A 22,848-nucleotide genomic window follows, 5' to 3' on the forward strand; every position below is an offset into this window, starting at 1 on the left:
TATAATTCAAAAACTCATTAGTTGTATGAAGATCACACATTTTCACTAATTGGAACTCATATCTCCTATTTCTCTTGGATCCCCAAGCTACAATTCCCATTATTAGTGCCATGTAAACAAAACTAGACAACATAGAAATTCCCAAATCCTCAAAGAATATTGATAAAGAATCCCCAACTTGTAGAGCCATCATCCATATGTAATGAAACTACAACATCACATCTAAAAGTTTTTGAGCATTCACAACCATGTACTTTACAATCTGGCCAACACCGTGACCTTGCTTAGTGGAGCTTGACAATCTTAAACCCTTTCTGTATAAATTTGTGATCATAGTAGAACTTATCAACATGCCTTACTTCTAACATTGAAAGTTATATTGATGGGAACAAAGAACCTCAATGGATTTTTCTTAAATAGTATCAATAAAAGCACAAAGCCTTCATAAGGAAAGCTCTGATCTCCATATGTAAAATCAACAAATTTTTGTATCAAAACTAGGCCAATATACATCACACACAGTTTTGCAATGGCCAGGGATGCAGTAAGTGCAAGATTTGGCCAAAAGCATTGAAGCAATGTAAGGTGTACAGGGTGTTGGTGTTCCACTATGTCGTTAGACTAGTTTGATTTAAAAAGTTCAAACATATTTTCAGTGCTATCACTAGGTGCCAGTGTAAGAACATCTGTAAATTGTATAGAATTTCTGTAACCTGTGTTCAATACAAGATTCAACCATAGCCATGTAGCCCTTGACAAAATACCTGTTGTAGCATAAGGGGTTATTAATTCTTCCCAGTGCAATAATTCAAAGTGCTACCAACTAGAAGAGGTTCATGTAATTTATTTATTTATTTTTCTTCAACAATGGTGATTCTTGTAGTCACTTTGAGGGCTAATGCTAGAAAAAATCCATGGGTAGGGAAAATTATCAATGCAAAAATGACATCAAGAGGGAGAATACTATATGGATTAGGAGTCGTGGACATGAACCTAATGATTATAGAGATCAAGAATATTGTATTTAGAATGAAATTCATAAACCACCAGAGATATAGAGACTTCAGACGTGATGTAGCTTTGAATTTCTCCTCATGTCCAATTTACTGCCCCAAATACAATCCATGAAAGTGCTTGGATTCTAGATAAAGCAATAAGAAACCAATGTTGACAAGGATGTCAAATCATCCCAGCTGCAATGAATTGAAAACAAGGAGGATCATATTGCTACTTACAGGCAGAGGATTCTCTACTTATTTTTAGTTCAAGCCTTAACGCAATACAACACGGGAGGTTTCAGGTTCTAATTGACTCAACAACTTGTCTTTATTTGCAGCAATTTCCTTCCAAAAACTTCATAACGATGAGGCAAACTTCAATTCTTTCTTGAAGGTAAATGTTGTAACTATTGATTTGAGGAAACCTCCACTCGAAATCTCATAACCCATCTGAATATCTCTTTATTAAAATTCATAAGTGGCAAATAGTTTTTCTATAGACTAACATGGATCCACTTCATTATAATACATGTACTACTTCCAACATAAATGAAATATGCAGAAAGAGAAACTTACAGTGTGATGCCCAGGGCCCCAAACAGATTCATCACAAAAATTTTTCCTTAATGGATGCTTGAAACAATTCTTCATGATGACAGTGAATGAAATTTTTTTGGAGATATTAGAAATCTCTCTATCTTGGCAAGACTATTGAAAGGCTTGTAGAATCACCAAGCCAAGGGCTGAACAAATCATCATGCCCATGTTGAAAGGCATCATATTCATCTACTTAAAACTCCTCTTTTGATTCTTTTAGCTCAAATTCATCTTTGTCCTCATCAAATGAGCAATTCAAAGAGTAATTCAGAGATCAGACTTATCAACATCCTCCGCATCTTCATATTCTAAATCAAGTTCCTTAAGATAGTTTGTCATCGATCTTTAGGGTTTCATTTTCTAAAATCTTTCTCCTGTGATCGCCTTGTGGCTTCAACTTTGAAGGATCATTTCAATATTCAGTTGTCTCAGTCTTGGCCTTAGAAATACTCTATTTCTTTTCAACAATTCTAGCACACTTCATTTGCAGATTAAACGGTGTTACAGGCCATAAAATAGTGCATAATAAGGTTGCCAATCCTTGCCACTCCCACTATATGTTCTCTTCATACAGACTGAAAAATGTGCATTTGCTCTATGTGTATCACTTAGCATAAGAAGTAGCCATTGTTGCCAATTTTCTCATCCCTGCACTCTCTGAAGGCTCCATGTGGTCATTAACATCAACATAACTATGTAATATCTGAGCCTTTGTCAAATCGTCCTAGCTGCAATAAATTGAAAAAGAGGAGGGTTATATTGCTATTTACAGGTAGAGGATCTGGTTGGGAGGTTATTTCTTGTTTTATAATTATATGATCTTGACCTGGATAGCATTCTACATCTCTAGAATTGTATAACTATTATGTAGGACAAAAATTACGCATCCTCGACCACCAAGAGAGAACCTTCTGAGTTGCTTCAGCTGAACACATAGTCTCTTGAATGTACATAATGGATGGCTCATGTTTTTGAATCAACTTATTCATGGATCATTGTTGGGAGGCCATCCCTATGCCCCTCATATAATGGGATAGCATAATCATATTTTCACCCTTGAGGAGGATGCTTTGCTAAGGGCTCCAAGTATCATTTGTTGCCTACCTTCTAGTATGTCTCTTTCCTCGACATTTGGCACTACAAACCAGGAATGGACTACAATGTTAAGTCTGCCCAAAAGCTTGGTAAGAAATATAATTTATTTACAGTAAAATCCCTAGCTACTCAGTGTTATTGGCTTTGAACCCTCTCCCAACCTACTAAGGAAGAAAAGTAGTGGGGAAGAGGAAGGAGGGAAAGTAAATGATTAGATTTTAGCAATTTGTAAATTTGTTGATTGCAGTGGAAAATTAAATTTTAATGGTTCAATTTTAGATTTTAGAGTGGCCCAAAATTGGATTTTAATAATTTGTCCATTGTTTATGTTTCTATTATTGATTGGGAGGTTTCTTTGCATAGAGGGGTCTACAAAATGATAATTTTGGATTGAGGTATCAATAAAAATAATAAAAGAAAATATTTTGAAAAATGCTTTTAGGATCCGTTACATGAAAGTATAAAAGAATTCTCTAGTATGTTTATATAAAGAGGGAAAGAGAATATGAGGTTTACAAATAAGGGGAATATTAACATTGTAGTCTAACGATTATGTTTTTTTTCTCTGAACGTTATGGAAATTCTGGTCATATTTTGAAATAGTCCAGCAGCGGTTTTTGTAAATCTAAGTAAAAGGTGTCAAACTTCATAATTTTATGTGCCTTATAGGTTTTTGATGGCGTTGAATCTATTTACACCATCAAAAACATGGTTCAATCACTGCATCTACAACATTTTTTGAATTTTTTTTGCCCAGATTCCAGCCATTTTTGGTCGTCCGGGCAATTCCTTTGCCTTTGTAGATGACTCCAATATTAACTAACCCTTCAGGAGGTGGAAAATATATCTAATTCTATGAATAATGCTATTAATAAATTCAAATAGTCTTAGGTAGCCCATTATTATTGGGGAATAATGTTATTAATAAACTTCAAGTAGTTATAGGTAGCTCAGAAATACCTTATAAAAAGCTAGTCATAGTTTAGTTTACATTAGTCGTTCACATTAGTCATTTTTAGTTGTATTACTTATTAGTTAGTCATATATGTTAACCCATGACTAAATTAGTCATTTAGGTTAGTTTTTTTTAGTTGGGTCACTTAAAATTGCTAATTTTTGGTAGTATTTCACTTGGAAAAGTTGTGGTGACTAACCTTTTTAGTCACCTGGTCACTAATTTCTCATTTTCTACTAGTGTTTAAATTACAAATGCAAATCATCTGAAACTTGTCCCTATTTTGAATTTGACTCAGAAATTTTAATTTGCACGTCTAGAATTATGCTACTTGAATTTCAAAAATCTAATGTTCTCTTTCAAACCCCAGATTGGAATTTTTCCATGGTTGCCACCCATAGAGTCAAATATCCTACATAGATCGATGCTAATCTAGATGATGTGAAATTTATTGCAAATACTACAATAAATGCATTAAGAAGGGAAGGGGGAGTGGGAATTCATAGATTTAAAGAGCACTTGGCTAGGATAAGAGGCCAAGTTTCCCCATGCATGGCTCCATTAGAGGCTATTGGACATATTAGATTTCAATTGTAAAACAAGCTTGCAAAATTTGAAGAAGACGATGCTAGGCCAAAAGGAAATGGTTCTAGCATGTTTTTCATACTGTAAAGCCTATGGAGGCCATTTAGAGTCTCCTTGTTGCTGATACATATTGGACGCAGTGCCATTGTGAAACGTTTTTGATATATTTAGCTTTACATGGTATATGTATGAACCATGAGCAGACTTTTGCATATTCTATTTCAATTGTTTGGAGTCATATATTTTTTGGTAAATCGAGTCATTGAAATAATATTAGTCTGAGTCTGAGTTTTCAAACATTGACCAACACATACACAAAATTTCCAAACTTCATATATGACATTATCCAAGCCAATGGACTTGATATACTATATCATAGTTTCAATGTGAGGGTTTCTCAACTTTATTCTCAAATAACATTTAAACATTTTGACAATTTGTATATGAAAAAATGACTTACCATTTTCTTATTAAGAAGCTAGAATAAACCAATGCACCATAATTACAAAACTTCTGAAGAGGATGACACACTCGAAATGAATATTTATGTGCTCCTAGTTACTATTGTGCCCCCTACACTGTCTAGGTAAACCATTCAAGCCTCCTAAATGAACTAGAAGGAAAAATGGTCTCTGTACTTCCATTGTATTGGTACCTAACTGATTTCAATTTGATTTCACTGGAATTTGTGGAACAACCTTTGAGGAAGAAAAATTTTCTTCTTCCCCAATATTTATTGCATGACACTAAGGCCTATTCTTCCTCTCTACAACCACATTTTGATATGTTTTGTAAGTCATTGTCAACTCGCTCTTGATCTCTACCTCCCTGCAAAACATGTCAAACTCTTTGGAGGTATAAACTCCTCCATTATCTGATCTCAACACTTCAATCTTATCATTTGTTTGATTTTTCTACAAAAGCTTTAAACTCTCTAAACTTCCCAAAGACCCCATCCCTAGTCTTCATGACATAAACAAAGAGCTTATAAGAGAAATAAATAAATCATTAATTAACGTTAACTAATAATGAGATTGAAGTCATGGTTTCACATACATATGAAATATGTCCTCATTTTCAATTTGACTTAGACTTTCTAATTTGCAAAAGTCTAGAGACATGCAACTCATATTTTAGAAATCTAGTGTTGCAACCTCTTTCTTGATAGGATGCCAATTCCCATGCTCCTTCAAAAGTAGCTACAACTGAAACATACAAGCAACAAAATTGGAGGGGCCTTCCAATCAGGCTTCATATTTGAGACTAAAGGTAGTTACACTATCACTCATATAACAAAGAGCTAAACACAACAAAACAACAACCTTCAATAAACTATGATAGGTCCATAATATATCCTGGACATCACATGCTTAAAACATTGTAATAAAACTTCCCTATCGTAGGTAGTAGCCCTACAATCCATATACATGGAATCCTAGAAGATTTCAAAATGTGCTCTCATACTATGTTAAATTTGCAAACCATGGTAAGAATAGCTAAAACATTTATCTACAAATACATATGATTCATGAACAACAAACAAAACCCTTAAACACTCAAACTTACAACAATCATCACATTAAATAGGGAAAAAAATAAATACACAATGAAAGGCCCAAAACTAGAATACCTCACTCTACTCTCATGCCCTACTTTTATAACCATAGGAAATGGTCATGAGTTACAATCAAGTTTGGACTAAATCTGTCCTAGTTCCCAACCTGCATGGAAAATCATGTTAGAGAAGGAAATGCACCCCAAATGCATGCACCCTCCTCCAGATTCATATGTTAGGCTACCATGCCAAGAAATTTGTGATAAAAACACTTTCCAAATATATCAAATATGTTTTCTATTTCTTATAAATATTTATTTTGCTAGTTTAAGAAAAGAAACAATTCTAGTTATGGAAAAACTATAAACAAAATAAAACTTGCTCAGAGTAGATGAACTATTGAAAGACTTTCAATTGTCTACATCAAGCAAATATGCCTCACTGGGAGGTTTTTCTAGTGCAACATCCACCATCTTGGATCTAAAGTTACAAAAGGTGTGTTGCTAAAGGTACATTGTGAAGACACTTTCAAAGAAACCAAATAGATATTCTAAAAATTTGGAGGAGATTTATCACTTTTCTTTTCCTGCCTCTATTCACTCTAGCTTACATGCCATACCCTTTAGAATTCCAATTTCAAGAATTAAGTGAAATGAATCCCAAGAAAATTAATGATGGACTTGAAGTTCAAGGTATGTTTATGTGGTTGAAAGTTCTTGGAGAATGGTAACCGTTACATCTAATGAATATTTGTACCATGTAGATCCGCCTAAAGGATTCACTTCATGTTGGATTAACCATGAAACTTGACCCTAATAGTGTTGAGTGAATTGAACTTGTGAACTCTCAAGAGAAGAGGTATTTTACCAACTGGGACTCGACCAGATGAACTAACCCTAGGGAATAAGTTCAAGGTATGTTTATTTTTTATATTTTGTCTTTTTCTTTTGGTTTTTCCTTGGGGTGGGCTTGGGTGGTGTGGTCAAAATGAGTTGACAGAATCATAAATAACCATTGAACAAGGGCTAACAAAATTCAAGTCCATTACATGTGTTTTGTTTAATATATTGATCATTTAGTTGAATATATAGTTTAGGAATGATATTTGGTAACTGGGGTAACTGGAAAAATAATGTAGAGTAGAGATTGAAAGAAAAAAATAATACATACCTAAAACAATTTGATGTCTTTCTGATTTCCCTTAGCTGAAATTATTTATGAATTTATAGATGCCCAGGCTGACCATGGCAGGAACTCCCAATAGATGCCAGCTTTGAAACATTAGCTCGTTGGTGCGCCGATGCCATATCAAATACACATATCGATAAGTATTATTATCTATTTCTAAAAACAACCACCTTTAATTCTTCCTCCCTATGATTCCTTGTCTTTGCCCTCTTCTTGCCAATCAACCCACCCACGAAAACAAAAAATCTCTTATTTTTTTCCATCTATCATCACAATTCAAATGGCTTACTGAAAAAATAAAATTCAAACCTACATTATCTTACAATTTCACCTTGAATTCTTCCTCCATGTGATTCATGGGCATCTTCACCCTCTTCTTGCCAATCCACGCACCCATAAAAACAAAAATTCTCTTACTTACAACTTCTTCCTTTATTTTTCATTCATTTTCATTAATTAATTAATGGAATTATTGAATTGAGGCTTCTGTGATCCATATCCAATTTTTGAGACAGGTTTTCGTCAATATCCATCTTGATAGACGATGAACCACACTTTTTGGTTTGAAACGCGTCGACTAATTAATGGCATATCTGTTAATTTCAAAAATAAACTTTATTTTGCCCCTCCCTCCTCTTACTCGCTTTGGAACATGAGTCTCTTTTCACAGGTTTTGTAAATAGAGTGGTGGGAATTTGGAATGTGAGCCACCATTAAATAGTTTTTTTATCTAATTATTATATATTGGATAATTGGTATGGTGGGTTTTTATTTTCTAATTAAAAAAACATTATTTAAACATAAAATGGACATTTTGTCATGTAATATGTTTTTTTTTTTTAATATTATGTTTATTTTGGGAGATTAAAAGGGGAAAATGTTATTTTCCTCACTTGTATTCAATTCTTGCTTACAATATATTAGTTCTTCATGAATTTACTATTGATTACATTTTTTGTGAATCAACTATTGATTGAGGTTCACAAGGTATCAATGATCTCATTCTCACTTTTGGATTCGAGGGCGATACAAAATGTTACATGTAGATATTGAAGATTGATAATGAAGGGTGATACAAATAGTAACAGGATTGATAATGAAAATGACGAGAGGAACTCATCTCCGTCTCAACTCAATGGCACCTACCTCAAACCCTTGTAGGGTTCCACCCATAGATTGCAAAAGGCCTTTGGATTGAAAAGCAAAGCAAGGAAGTCAATGATTTAAAGGGAGAAGCAGAGACACGACACCTCTAAATATCATGGATTCTTGTTAGGCATTTTCTATAACCAAAATCAAAGGATTTCTCTCATGTTTTGTGTGCTTTTCACAATAAGTCAACCTCGTAGACCTATTTCAAAGGCACATTATCCTACATAACTTAAAAACCTTTTAATGATGGAAATAGGCATGTGTATTTTGATGATGGTGGTGTCCATGTGTTTTTTTTGTATCCTATTGAGGGTGACGAGCACATGTCTTATGTTTATGGCAACCTGCATGTGTATTGCGTTGATTGTATTGATTTTATGTATTTTATTGATATTGCATTGATGTATATGTTGACGATGGTGAGCTCTTCATATGGGATTGGATGTTTTTATCATCGTGGTTCCTAGTGGCTTTACTTTCATTGAAATGTATCTTATTGTACACAATTAAAATGACTAACATAAACCACATGTTCATATTATTGCAGTACTTGGTAGGTAGTCCTTTCTTTTTTCCTAGACTAAATTAGTCATTCATGTTAGTCATTTTGAGTTTTATTACTTATTAGCTAGTCGTATATTTTATCTTGGGACTAAATTAGTCATTTATATTAGTCGTTTTTAGTTGGGTCACTTAATATTGCTCATTTTTGGTAGTATTTCACTTGTAAAAGTTGTGGTGACTAACTTTTTTAGTCATCTAGTCACTAATTTATCGTTTTCTACTAGTGGTGCCTTCAAAAATTTATATTCCAGAACATAGAGAACATAAGTTGAAATATAGAGGTTGATAGCTAGATTATCTTATGGTATACAACCCTACTCAATCAAATTCCCAAGAAAAATCTCTAAGCATTAGTTATTAAGCATCAACCATAGAAATTAATTTGGTTTGGCACTTTTCTCCAACTCTAGAAACACACACAGGCTTAAAATAAATTGCATACCTTGTTCTCATTATAAACCCATATGCCAATCCTTAAATTCTATTGTCTGCTTAAGAAAGCAAAAACAAATAAAAGAGGAACCTTTACATGGAATAAGAGATATGAGAGTTAATTATCTTGTTTGCAATCATGGCATTACCTCAACAACAAAGCGAGCCCAGATCTTGTCACTATGAGCTTCCATGAATCCATTTAAAAACATAAGCCCCAAGCCTCAAATGATGTCAACTATTTCAAGGAAGAGCCCCACTCCTCACAAAGCATCTACAATATTGGTGAAAACCAATAGAAGATAACATGGCAACATTAAACCATGTCTCAAAATAACAAAATGAGTTATTGAATGCAATATAAAAACCCTATCAATCTAAGAAATTAACTTACCTCTATAAGAAATTCTTGGGGCTGACTCGTATTATCCACTATGATAAGGAAACCCATAGTTTGAAGACCCAATTCCACTATCGAGCTTGAACCACTTTCCATGTTGCCTTTTGAAAGAAATCCAACATCCTTATCAAGCACCTACATAGTTTCCAAGGTAATAAACAATTATACTTTACTGGCAAGTTTACAGTGATATTTTTATTTTTTTAACTGTTGGTAGAAGCAATTTATCAGTTGGAGCAAAATAATAACTGCATGTATGGACAATACATAAAGAAGCACAAGAATATTGGAATTGAAAATGTAAATCCCCAGTATATTAGAATGGCAATATAATATTTTAAAGCGCCAGTAAACAACAAGGATGGAGGTGAAATACTAGTCTAGTTGTAGTAATTGTAACTTGGTCAAGTTTTTGTTATAGTTAAGTTGTTGTTATAGTTGAGGTAGGATTTTTTTGGGTTCCCATGTTGCAAAAGATGTAAGGGTAGTTGTGAGGGAATGATAGCTAAGGAGTGCCAGGGCGTGCTAAGTAATGAAAATTCATGCTAAAACATGCTAGACAATTTTGTGGTCTACTGGTTATATTTAATTTTATGGTGTTATTTTTATTGTCTACTTTGCATAACACTATTTTTCCTAGCATGGAACATTACAGTCAGTAAGTTCCAGGTGTGCTACGAAGGGAGTGACAAGGTATGCTATGCATTGTTGCCAAGGCATGCCAGAGTGCTAGGGAAGCATACAAAGATGTGCCAAGTGACAAGGTGTGCCAATGCATGCTAAGGAGTGTTAGGGAGTGCCATAGAAACATAAGTGAGCACTAGGTCGAAATGCATGGAAATGAATGAATAAGAGTGTGTAACAGGGAGTTTCAGTGACTTCCAAGTGTGCTAAGGAGAGAGTGACATGGTACGCTAGGTTGCGCTAGGTCATGCTAGATTGCCAGGGTGACATGCAGCCAAGATGTTCCATGTGCCAGAGTGTGTCAACATGTGCTAGGACATGTTAGGGAGTGTCAAGGAAACACAAGGGAGCACTAGGTTAAATTAGTGCATGCAAATGAACAAATAAGAGTTTGTGACAGGAAGTGTCAGTGAGATACAGGTGTGTTGAGGGCGTAACAAGGTATGGTAGGTAGTGCTAAGGCATGCTAGAGGCTAGGGAAGCATGCTAAGATGTGCCAGGTGCTAGGGTGTGCCAATGCATGCCAGGGAGTGTTATGGAGTGCCAAGGAAACAAAAGGGATCACTAGTTTCAAATACATGGAAATGAATGAATAGGACTATGTGACAGGGAGTGTTAGTGAGTTCTAGATGTGGTAAGAAGGGAGCAACAAGATATGTTAGGTAGTGCCAAGGAAAAATATCAAGATGTGCCATGTGTAATGGTGTGTCAATGTGTGCCAGCGAATGTTAGGGAGTGCCAAAAAAACACAAGGGAGAACTAGTTCAAAACTCATGGAAATGAAGAGATAAGAGTGTATGATAGGGAGTGTCAATGAGTTCCAAGTGTCCTAAGGAGGGAATGACAAAGTTAGATGCTAAGTAGTGCCAAGGCATGCTAGAGTGCTAGGTCATGTTAGAGAGTGCTATCTTGTGCTAGGGAGTAAAAAAAATGCCAATAAATGTAGGGGATGCTAACACATGCCACATAGGGCTAAGGGATTGTTATACGTGCCATGTGCTATGGCATGTGAAGATGTAAACTGTGTTTCTTAGTTGTTTTATGGCCATGGTTGGACGTGAGCCTTGAATTGGTAACTTATTAAGTGGGATGAGTCGAGATTGGACATGAGTAGCCTAAGATGTGTTATAGGCATTTCTTAGGTGAACAAGGCATAGTCTAGTTGTAGTAACTATAACTTGGTTAAGTTGTTGTAGTCTGGGTAGGACTTGGTTGGGTTCCAACCAAGTCTAAAAAAATGTAAGGGTAGCTGTGATGACATGATAGCTAAGGAGTGTAAGGGCATGCCAGGGAATGAAAAGGTGTGCTAACACATGGAAGATAGTGTCAATGGATGGTGAGGAGTGTTAGGGAGATTCAGGGGAATACAAGGGAGAACTAGGTCAAAATGCTTGGAAATGAATAAATAAGAGTGTGTACCAAGGAGTGTTAGTGAATTCCAGGTGTCCCAAGGATGAAGTGTTTTAGGAGAATTTTAGAATAGGACTTGCAGGAGGCAAGCCTTTGGTTCTGATAAGGCGTAGCCAAAGCAACTTCAAAGAAAGAGAGACTTTGGGTTGGGCATAATATTGTTTTTCTAATGAATTGGTTGCGTTCCCAAGTTGCAAAAAAAGTAAGGTTATCTATGAGGGTGTTAGTGTGAGTCAATTCGGTTTGTTAAAAATGATCAAATATGCTCTTACAAGGTGTTGTGAGGGTGTCAAGTTAAATTTTTGTCAATCAAGTGAGTATTCAAATATAAATTTGGTCACTGGCTAGTGTGTTTAGGGATATTTCCACTCTCTCAAGAATTTCATATGCCAGTCACTTTCATCACTCAGTTGAGTCTACCATCATGCAAAAATGATTAATACCACTTCATTCACATCATCATGGTCTCCATTTAGCTCAGTGTGAGCATTAGGTGATTGGGGTTAAGGTCACAAAATCAGTCATTTCATGTATAAATCCTGAAAATGAGGAGTAGCAATAGGTAAATTTGTTCAATAACACTTTATTTCAGGTGTAGTTTATGTTTTTAGATGTAATAATGTTCCTAAGGTTCTAAAGTTACAAGAAGAGGTCCTAACGCTACAAAACCTAAAAAGAAAGTGAATTGGTGAGGTGGGCCATCCTACCTCATTAATCACTTCGAAACCAAAAGAAAATTATAAAAGCACATGGAGGAGCTCATTCACACTCATTTGCACTTGTCTACTATCCTAGCATCAAGATCCTCCCTCTCCTTTGCAAAAAATTGTGATTCCGTATTCCTCACTGGAAAAAAATGACTCTTGTTGCGCACAGAGAGCCTTCACTGTGCACCTAGACAACATGTTGCACACAGGAAGCCTTCACTACACATGGGGCAGAGTTGTCCAAAATTGTTGTTTGACAACCAAAATTCATTTTTCAAAGCTCCTCTCCAGTCATTTCATCCTACAAGCTCTATAAAAAGTAAGTTTAATCGTTTTGCATGCCCTCCTTTGCCTCATATGTCAATAAAATGATCAAATACTTATTCTTCTAGGGTTTACATGATTTCCATGGGTTTGATCCTCAAATGATGAGTTGCTGCCCTAAACCCTATATTCCTTTTCCATACACCTCTGTTTGCTGCTAATACACCATTTCCATCCATCACAAAGCCTTATCCCCTCATTTTCTATCATTTTCCTCTAAACCCTAATCTACCTTATCACTTTCTAGGATAGGCCTATGTTTAGGCCTTTTCCACCCCCTCCCCTCACTCATTTCTGAAAATTACTTTTTCCCCTACTCACTGACATCATCCCCTACCCTCCTAGATTTCCTTATAAATTTAGGCAACTCCTAAGTCCATCATACCACCTCATTCCCTCTCAACATCAAATTTCATTTTTTTTTGCTTGCTTTTCACCTAGGGTTTGAAGTATGGAGCTTGACTCATCACCATCCGAGAAGACGAAGTACACAAGTGGGGAAGATATTGAGATTTGAGCCCTCTAAGTGCAATGAAATCACCTCCTCCCCATCTATCATGAAATGCTTTGAAGATGTCAATTGTTTAGGGTTTTGTCAAAGAGTGCAGGAAGTAGGTTACCATAAGGATATCATAGGTATATTTTCCCTCACCTTGAAGGAAGACAAAATCAACATTGCAGGGACTGATTTAATGTTTTCATTAGATGCCATCTCTCAAGCTACAGGCATACCAAACCATGGTTAAAACTGGTTCAAAGGCCTGAACCTAGACCTAGAAGAGTACAAACGCTACTTGAAATCACAGTACAAAGGAGCTCACTCACATGTTTTCCCATTCAGATACTTATTGAAGAGATGTGCATTGTTGATGAAGTTTTCCATGAAGTTCTTCACATGTGAGGGCATATTTTCTAGGCTATATCAATACCACATAAGACTTCTCATGCACTTTACAACTGCCAAGTCTCTAAATTTGTCCAGCTACTTGTATAATAGCATAACCAAAATGTATGAAAGGGTGAAATTGAGAGGAAAAGTGCATTATCCCATCCTCTTTTCCCATAACCTAATAAAGGTTATAGCACTCCATCATTTGAAAGAGAAGAACATGACATGGGATACCTTCATTAAAGTAGCCTTGAAAACTCATATAACCACCTCACCAAGCCAACACCAAACCATGTCAGTACAACCCATGGAGGTGGGGTCATCAAGCAAACATGATGAGGTTTCCAAGGCACCTAGGCCTGAGGTGACCAAGACATATCATAGAGGTAGAAGCCTTGTGTTTGCTCCTCAAATTGAGGAAGGGGTCAAGCCTACTACATCAGCAGAACATGGATCACCATCACATCATGAGGCTTCTTTGCATGATGAGGAGGCCATTGAGCATGACTTTGACCTAGTTGACTTGGAGGCACATGATGAGAATCAAAACCTGCAACAACTCATTAAAGCAAAGGATTCTCAGATCATTGAGCGGAAGGAAAATTTGGAAAGGGACAAATTTATCAGTTCATTCCTTGAGCAAGAAAACAATTAACTTAAGGCAAAACAACTAGTCATGGAGAAAGAGCAATTCAAAGCCAAGAAACAAGAGATGAAAGGAAAGGCAGTGGTGGACCATGAGGATACTGAGAAACATGAAGGACATGTGGCAAGGAAGAGACCAAGGACAATGGGTCTTAGGAAGGCACTTCAGAGGGAAAGAGAACAAAAGCCACCATTAGAAGAATTGACCTTTGAAGAGAGGATTTCCATGGAAATAAATGAGGACAGAGAGTTTTGGCTTGAAAAAGTAAATTTCCACCTTGAGAAGCACCTTGACAAGGCCAATAGGGATAACAAGTTGCAAAAGAAAATGACCATCCATTATTACACAAGAAATCAGGTTGCCAAGGTCAAAATCAAGCAGTTGAAGGAAAAAGTCAAGGAAACCCAAATCAGACAAGAGGAGAAGGGTAAGTTATATTTGGTTGCTCATGCATCCATGATTGCATAACACACCTCATCAGGCATCTCTGGAAAGGAATTGGTAGGATTTGGAGAAAATTCTGTGTTTTGGTGTAGACTGGTGCATACTTGCAATTTTTGGGCAATTTTCTATCTAGTAGCGCAACGAGCTCATGCTGTGCTTCTTCCATTGGGATCCAAATGATAGAAAATCAAAATTTTAGGAAAGCTTATGGCCCCCTCTCAAAACCCATTTTCCCGCTTTCCTGGTCCGAGGCTCATTTTTTTAGAAATTCACAAAATAGGGGCCAAAATCACCTTTCTGCCCCTCTTTTTCCATTTCGCTGCGCAACTGGAGACACCTTGGGAGAACGGCCATATATCAGCCAAAAATGGGTCATTTTGAGTGAAAAAATACTATAAAGACATATAAACTCTCTCATATTTCCAGAAAAGGCTTCAGATCTAGATTTGGACTTCATAAAGGCACTCACAAATGTCCTCCAACAGATCGCTTCACACCTGTAAATTTTTGAGATGTTTGTAAAAATTTCACTATGTAATTTTTTGTAATTCCTAGTTTGACTTTGATAAAAGTAAAAAGGGTGAAGTAGATGGATGTGAGGGGTAAAAGTAAATGTAAATAATGGCTGGTTAGTCTTTGTAAGTTTTTTTTGATGTAAATTTGACCTCATTTATGAGAGAGGTTGGAGTCAAAGTTAATTGTAGAAGTTGTTTTTAACTTCCCTAGACATTAGGGTTTGGTTAGAACACCTCATGGAATAGTGCCTAGGGTCATGGATTCGACCCCTGAGAGTGGAGAGATGTTGTTTTGGTATTTATGTATCATTTTATCAGTGATAGAATGGGTTGGATTTCAAAGGAGAGAACTATTGTAGCTTGTACTTGTACATTTATTGGAAATCAAAGGACACAATTTTGTTGGAAATAATACTGAGGGGGGGGGGGTGAATCAGTATTATCACGTTAATAAAACTTTTTCATTTCCATAATCAGATTCATATATGATACTTCCACAACTTCTTATGATTAAGTTAATTGATCTTCAATGAGTGCATTAGAACATTATCAACCATATTATCAGATAACAGATGTCGTAATAGAGAATAGATCATCACACATAAGGCACACACATGAACACCATGATATAAGGTGGAAACCCAATGCGGGAGAAAAACCACCTATTGCAAGTCATCTCAATCTTCTTCTTAATAAGAAAATCCTTTTACAATATTTGTACTGGTGCAGTCTTATACCAATACGGGAGCTACAACCCCCTTTGCTCTTGTACTAGCCGATCCATTTACTAGTACGCAGGCTGCTACCTGCTACAATGCTCCAAAGATCTCCCTTAGCTTTTGTACTAGCTTAGATACTAGTACATAGGCGCTGGCCTACAATCTTCTCTCCTCCAGGTACCACGTTTCATCAATTTTCAGACTGGATACACTGAAGCACAACACATAATCTGAAAGGCCACTTTTCATCCAATTTTCATACTGGACCCAACAACAACATTGAAGCTCATAATCAAACAACCTTCTGAATCACCCAATCACCAGATCCATACATATACAATGATATTATGAGAGTTATCAACCAGATCTAGTACATAAAGATAAGTCATTAATCATGTTGTTATCTGAACTCAATACCAGTAACCAAACATCAGTTATGCACCCAAAACCCTGCAGAATAGTCAAAGGCAGTTAAAACAAATTTTAAGCAGGGATCGTAAACTTCACTGGTATAGATTTGCGGATATCTGTACTACCTCCACACCTGCGCCTTCTATGGTGCTGCGACCACCGCACCTGCGCCTTCTGTGGCGCCTCCGCACTACGCCTTCTGTGGCGCCTCTGTGGCGTCTCCGCACTGCACCTTCTGTGGCACCTCTGCACTGCACCTTCTGTGCGCCTCCGCACTGCGCCTTCTGTTGCGCCTCTATGGCGTCTCCGCACTGCGCCTTCTGTGGCGCCTCTGCACTGCGCCTTCTGTGGGGCCTTCGCACTGTGCCTTTTGTGGCGCCTCTGCACTGCACCTTCTGTGGCACCTCCGCACTGCGCCTTCTGTGGCGCCTCTGCACTGCGCCTTCTATGGCACTTTCGCACTGCGCCTTCTGTGGCGCCTCCGCACTGCGCCTTCTGTGGCGCCTCTGTGGCGTCTCCGCACTGCGCCTTCTGTCGCGCCTCTGTGGCGTCTCCGCACTGCGCCTTCTGTGGCGCCTCCGTACTGCGCCTTCTGTGGCGCCTCCGTACTGCGCCTTCTGTGGCGCCTCCACACTTCCGCAGCTGCAGCGCTCGAGAGATCACCCTTCACAGATTCACTTTCAACTTCACTTTCATAGATCAAACTTTCAAAACAATAACCCAATATTTCAGATCTTAAGATATTGAATTGCAAGGATGAATTAGCCAAGTGATCTCCTTTGCTTTATATAGTCTTAGGCCTTTCACAATACCACGGGCCAAAACCATAAGATAAAAAAAAACTGTTGGACTAATACCATGAACCAACCATGAAAGTACGTGAGATCAACACTTTTGACGAGGTACCATGGTCCAAAACCATAGGTTCAAATACCAAGGACTAACTACCATGGACCAAAGGTAAGTTCTCCAACATATACACGCTTTTCCTCATAGGTTCAAATACCAAGGACTAACTACCATGGACCAAAGGTAAGTTCTCCAACATATACGTGCTTTTCCTTGCATGAAAGTGCGTGAACTTTTTCTCTACATGAAATAAACTTTTCTCTGCATATAAGTGCGTGAACTTTTCTCTACATAGAATAAGCTTTTCTCTGCATATAAGTGCGTGAACTTTTCTGCACTATAATTTATCATCTGAGATGAGTGGGTTGCCATCAAGTACAACATATGTATCATAAAGCCATACCAGAATCATAATGCCAACAATTCCCCCTTTGGACTTGATGGCAACCTCAAAATCTTCAGCTCATTCTCCCCCTTTGACATCAAGGGCAAAGGCTTATGCTCCCCCTAAGAGCATGCTCCCCCTGAATATGAACCAGATCTGTAAAGAAGAAACATAATCCACCAAACACCATAAATGACCATGAAAGAGATAGATTGCAGCAATAATAAGACCAGCATCCAAGATCTCCTTCTGTACGTCCTCCATAATGCCAACAATGCATTATAAGCTCCCCCTGAGTACCTATTGAAATCTTTGAATGAGCTCCCCCTTTGTATATGTCATGGTGCACCAATCTGATCATGCTCTTTCTGAGAACAAGCTGAAATGTCTGCTCTGCTATATAGTGTTGTTCATGCTCAAGCTCCCCCTGACTGTAAGCAAGGTCTGCAAAAGGATGTTCTACATCACAAATGACCTTCCTAAAAGATTCAATACATACATCCATCACCCAACCAAGTGGGGATATATCAGAAAAATGAAAACCAAATACATTACATCTTCATCCCAGGCATAGTGGGGAAACCAACATAGGTCGTTACATGACCTGAAGAGATGACACTATTACATCATGGGTCTTGATATGACATCACCTAAATAAGATGAACATCATCAATAACACTTTATGATCTGCTCCATAGTATCTGTCAACAACAACTAGACCAGCAACTTGTATTAGTGCATGAATCATCAAGGTATGTCCGCATCAACAGAATTTCACATTCTATGTGAGAAACATCATAGCCATCCAGATCTACATGAATCAAGTATCATCAATTGGGAATATCTGCATTAATCAACATATGTATGAAACAATCATATCATCATATAGATAAGAGCTCATTATCATCATGTCTCCAACAATGCAACTTTGAATAATCATCCCTGTATCCAGCCAACAATCCTCATCCATTTGTGACAAGAATGAAAGGAATCATAACTGTAATATATGATCTTTATGCATATGACGACAACAGCATATGGGTGACTCAACATCAAGAAGATGTGAATTCAAGCTAAGTGCTTCCCATGCAAGCATCATTAGAGAATCAACCATAATTCTGATCCAAGAACCATGTGAACGACTCATAACCATAGCAAGATGAATCATTTATCCATATAAGTATCATCACCAAGGACTATTAACCATAATGCCAATAATGCATTAAGTCCATATGCTCCCTCTAAACCTGTGCCATCTGTCTGATCATGCATATCAATAAGAAGTATCAAGACATCATCAATATCAAGTTAGAACCAAAACACTTCTAACCATCATATCCACACATCATTATTATTAACTAGAGCAAAACTGATCCTTCTCTTGAATCTGTCCCTACTGCCTTTCTTCAAACAATCATATACGCGACTATGCAGTAACTAACTCACGTATATATGCAACTTTCCTTTATGGAGTTTGCATATGAGATTCAGGACACTGAAGTTTTGTACTTTCAGCTCCCTCTGATTCTGGTATGTCTGTACGTTGTGCAGTGCCGCCTTTTTCTGACTGTACTTCCTTTTTCCTCCATAAATTCAAGCATGATGATGACATTTTCTCCTTTTGATATGGTACCCACACTTTGTTCCTGCATTCCTTAGCTATATGTCCAAGCTTGTTACATGCATAACATCTTACATGTTTCATATTCCTCCTGTAACAATCAGCAGCTTTGTGACCAAACATATTGCAAGCAAAGCAATATCCATAAAAGTACCTTGAATGTGATGATCTTTCTGCATAATGGTCTTGAACCCTTCTTCTTCTACATCTAGCTGCAACATGTCCAAGATTATGACATACATAACATTCAACATTATTCATAGGAGGAGTAAAGGATTTTCTTTGAGGAATCTCTTTTCTTGGTTGATGATGAGATTGATCTTTCATTTCTTCGTTGATCACTTTAGATTTCTCTTTAGAGTTCCTTGCCTCACCTTGTGAACTAGATTCACCTTCAACAGATTCATGGAAACCAAGACCAGTCTTTATAGCATGAGACCTTTGACTACTAAGAATATCATCCAAGACTTTAGAACTATCTTGAAATCGTAAAATCTTATCCTTTTCTTCTAGTTTACCTTTCAAGATATTTACCTCAACCTGAAGCTGTTCTTCCTTTTCAAGAGATTGCTTTTTAAAATCTTCTTCAGCTTTCCTTCCTTCTTCCATTTGTTCCCTTAGTTTGAGAATCTCCTTTTCTTGTTCTTCATTCAGATCCTGCTACATTTGACGAACTCGGAAGGCACATTCTAGTTGAGATTTTAAGCTGGTGACTTCGTTTTCTTGTTTTGCAATAGCTTGGAGTAGATCTGTATTCTGCTTCTTTGATTCTTCAAGATCTCCTTTTAGTGAGAGGATTATAGCTTCAAGATTTTCATAGTAGCTGGATCTATCTTTGAGTTTCTTGATGGTTGTGCTTCTTTTGTTGACTTCTTTTCTTAATGATGTCACTTCATGCTGCAATTTTTGACATTGGTCTTCCTTGTCCTTGAGTAGATTTCTTACCTTGTTTCCTTCTTCTAGTTGGGCCTTTAGCTTGGTAGCTTCTTCTTTGAAATCACATTCCCTTTTGTTCAATAGATCTTGTTGATCTCTAATTTTGTCTGTCATCCTTTTAAATTCTACCTCTATTTGATATCTTTCTTGTTCACCCATAAGAGAAAATTCAGTAGTTTCGCTATCACTTTCATCTCTTCCAAAAGGAAAGATAGCTGGAACATCAAAGGATAATATATTCATACCTGATAATGATTCTGAATCTGATTCTGAATCTGAAGAGCTTCTTATACCTAATCCCCAATCGATTCTCCCACTGTCGTAGTTCTTCTGAGGTGACTTCTTTTTCTTAGGTGCTTTCTTCTTAAGTTTCTTTCCCATTGTTCCACGGATCTCCTTCAAGCGATCAAGCTTCTATCAAAGGACCTGCTCTGATACCAATTGTTGGAAACAATACTGAGAGGGGGGGCTGAATCAGTATTGTCACATTAATAAAACTTTTTCATTTCCATAATCAGATTCATATATGCTACTTCCACAACTTCTTATGATTAAGTTAATTGATCTTCAATGAGTGCATTAGAACATTATCAACCATATTATCAGATAACAGATGCCGTAATAGAGAATAGATCATCACACATAAGGCACACACATGAACACCATGATATAAGGTGGAAACCCAATGCGGGAGAAAAACCACCTGCTGCAAGTCATCTCAATCTTCTTCTTAATAAGAAAATCCTTTTACAATATTTGTACTGGTGCAGTCTTATACCAATACGGGAGCTACAACCCCCTTTGCTCTTGTACTTGCCGATCCATTTACTAGTACGCAGGCTACTACCTGCTACAATGCTCCAAAGATCTCCCTTAGCTTTTGTACTAGCTTAGATACTAGTACATAGGCGCTGGCCTACAATCTTCTCTCCTCCAGGTACCACGTTTCATCAATTTTCAGACTGGATACACTGAAGCACAACACATAATCTGAAAGGCCACTTTTCATCCAATTTTCATACTGGACCCAACAACAACATTGAAGCTCATAATCAAACAACCTTCTGAATCACCCAATCACCAGATCCATACGTATACAATGATATTATGAGAGTTATCAACCAGATCTAGTACATAAAGATAAGTCATTAATCATGCTGTTATCTGAACTTAATACCAGTAACCAAACATCAGTTATGCACCCAAAACCCTGCAGAATAGTCAAAGGCAGTTAAAACAAATTTTAAGCAGGGATCGCAACTTCACTGGTATAGATCTGTGGATATCTGTACTACCTCCGCACCTGCGCCTTTGTGGCGCCGCGACCACCGCACCTGCGCCTTCTGTGGCACCTCCGCACTGCGCCTTCTATGGCGCCTCTGTGGCGTCTCCGCACTGCGCCTTCTGTGGCGCCTCTGCACTGCGCCTTCTGTGGTGCCTCCGCACTGCGCCTTCTGTGGCATCTCCACACTGCGCCTTCTGTGGCACCTCTGCACTGCACCTTCTGTGGCGCCTCCGCACTGTGCCTTCTGTGGCGCCTCTGCACTGCGCCTTCTGTGGCACCTCCGCACTGCGCCTTCTGTGGCGCCTCTGCACTGCGCCTTCTGTGGCACCTCCGCACTACGCCTTCTGTGGCACCTCCGCATTGCGCCTTCTGTGGCTTCTCCGCACTGCGCCTTCTGTCGCACCTCTGTGGCGTCTCCGCACTGCGCCTTCTGTGGCGCCTCCGCACTATGCCTTCTGTGGTGCCTCCGCACTTCTGCAGTTGCAGCGCTCGAGAGATCACCCTTCACAGATTCGCTTTCAACTTCACTTTCATAGATCAAACTTTCAAAACAATAACCCAATATTTCAGATCTTAAGATATTCAATTGTAAGGATGAATTAGCCAAGTGATCTCCTTTGCTTTATATAGTCTTAGGCCTTTCACAATACCACGGGCCAAAACCATAGTATAAAAAAAAAACTGTTGGACTAATACCATGAACCAACCATGAAAGTACGTGAGATCAACACTTTTGACGAGGTACCATGGTCCAAAACCATAGGTTCAAATACCAAGGACTAACTACCATGGACCAAAGGTAAGTTCTCCAACATATACGCGCTTTTCCTCATAGGTTCAAATACCAAGGACTAACTACCATGGACCAAAGGTAAGTTCTCCAACATATACGCGCTTTTCCTCATAGGTTCAAATACCAAGGACTAAGTACCATGGACCAAAGGTAAGTTCTCCAACATATACGTGCTTTTCCTTGCATGAAAGTGCGTGAACTTTTTCTCTACATGAAATAAACTTTTCTCTGCATATAAGTGCGTGAACTTTTCTCTACATAGAATAAGCTTTTCTCTGCATATAAGTGTGTGAACTTTTCTGCACTATAATTTATCATCTGAGATGAGTGGGTTGCCATCAAGAACAACATATGTATCATAAAGCCATACCAAAATCATAATGCCAACAAATTTGAAACTATTATATAGGAATTCATGTGCAGTAAGTTTGTGTTGTTATTTTTTCTCTGTTATAGCTTTATATGAAATATATTCATCTTCTCTTTCCATTCATCAATTCTTCAATGGTTTTCTTTATAGTTTATAAACAAAATCCTTTGCATAAAGCTCTGTTTTGATGGAAAAATCATTATCATGTGTTACTTTCTTTCTTGCTTAATGAATTCATGTTTCATGCTCATTAAGACCTTTTGATTCTTCTAAACACTACACTACACTGAAAAACTATATGATCCATCACAAAAGTAATTCTACCTTGCTCCTTTATAT

Source organism: Pinus tabuliformis, chromosome 4_2, assembly GCF_031772625.1.
Source record: "Pinus tabuliformis cultivar Carrire ecotype Pingquan chromosome 4_2, CPIR1, whole genome shotgun sequence".
NCBI lineage: Eukaryota > Viridiplantae > Streptophyta > Pinopsida > Pinales > Pinaceae > Pinus > Pinus tabuliformis.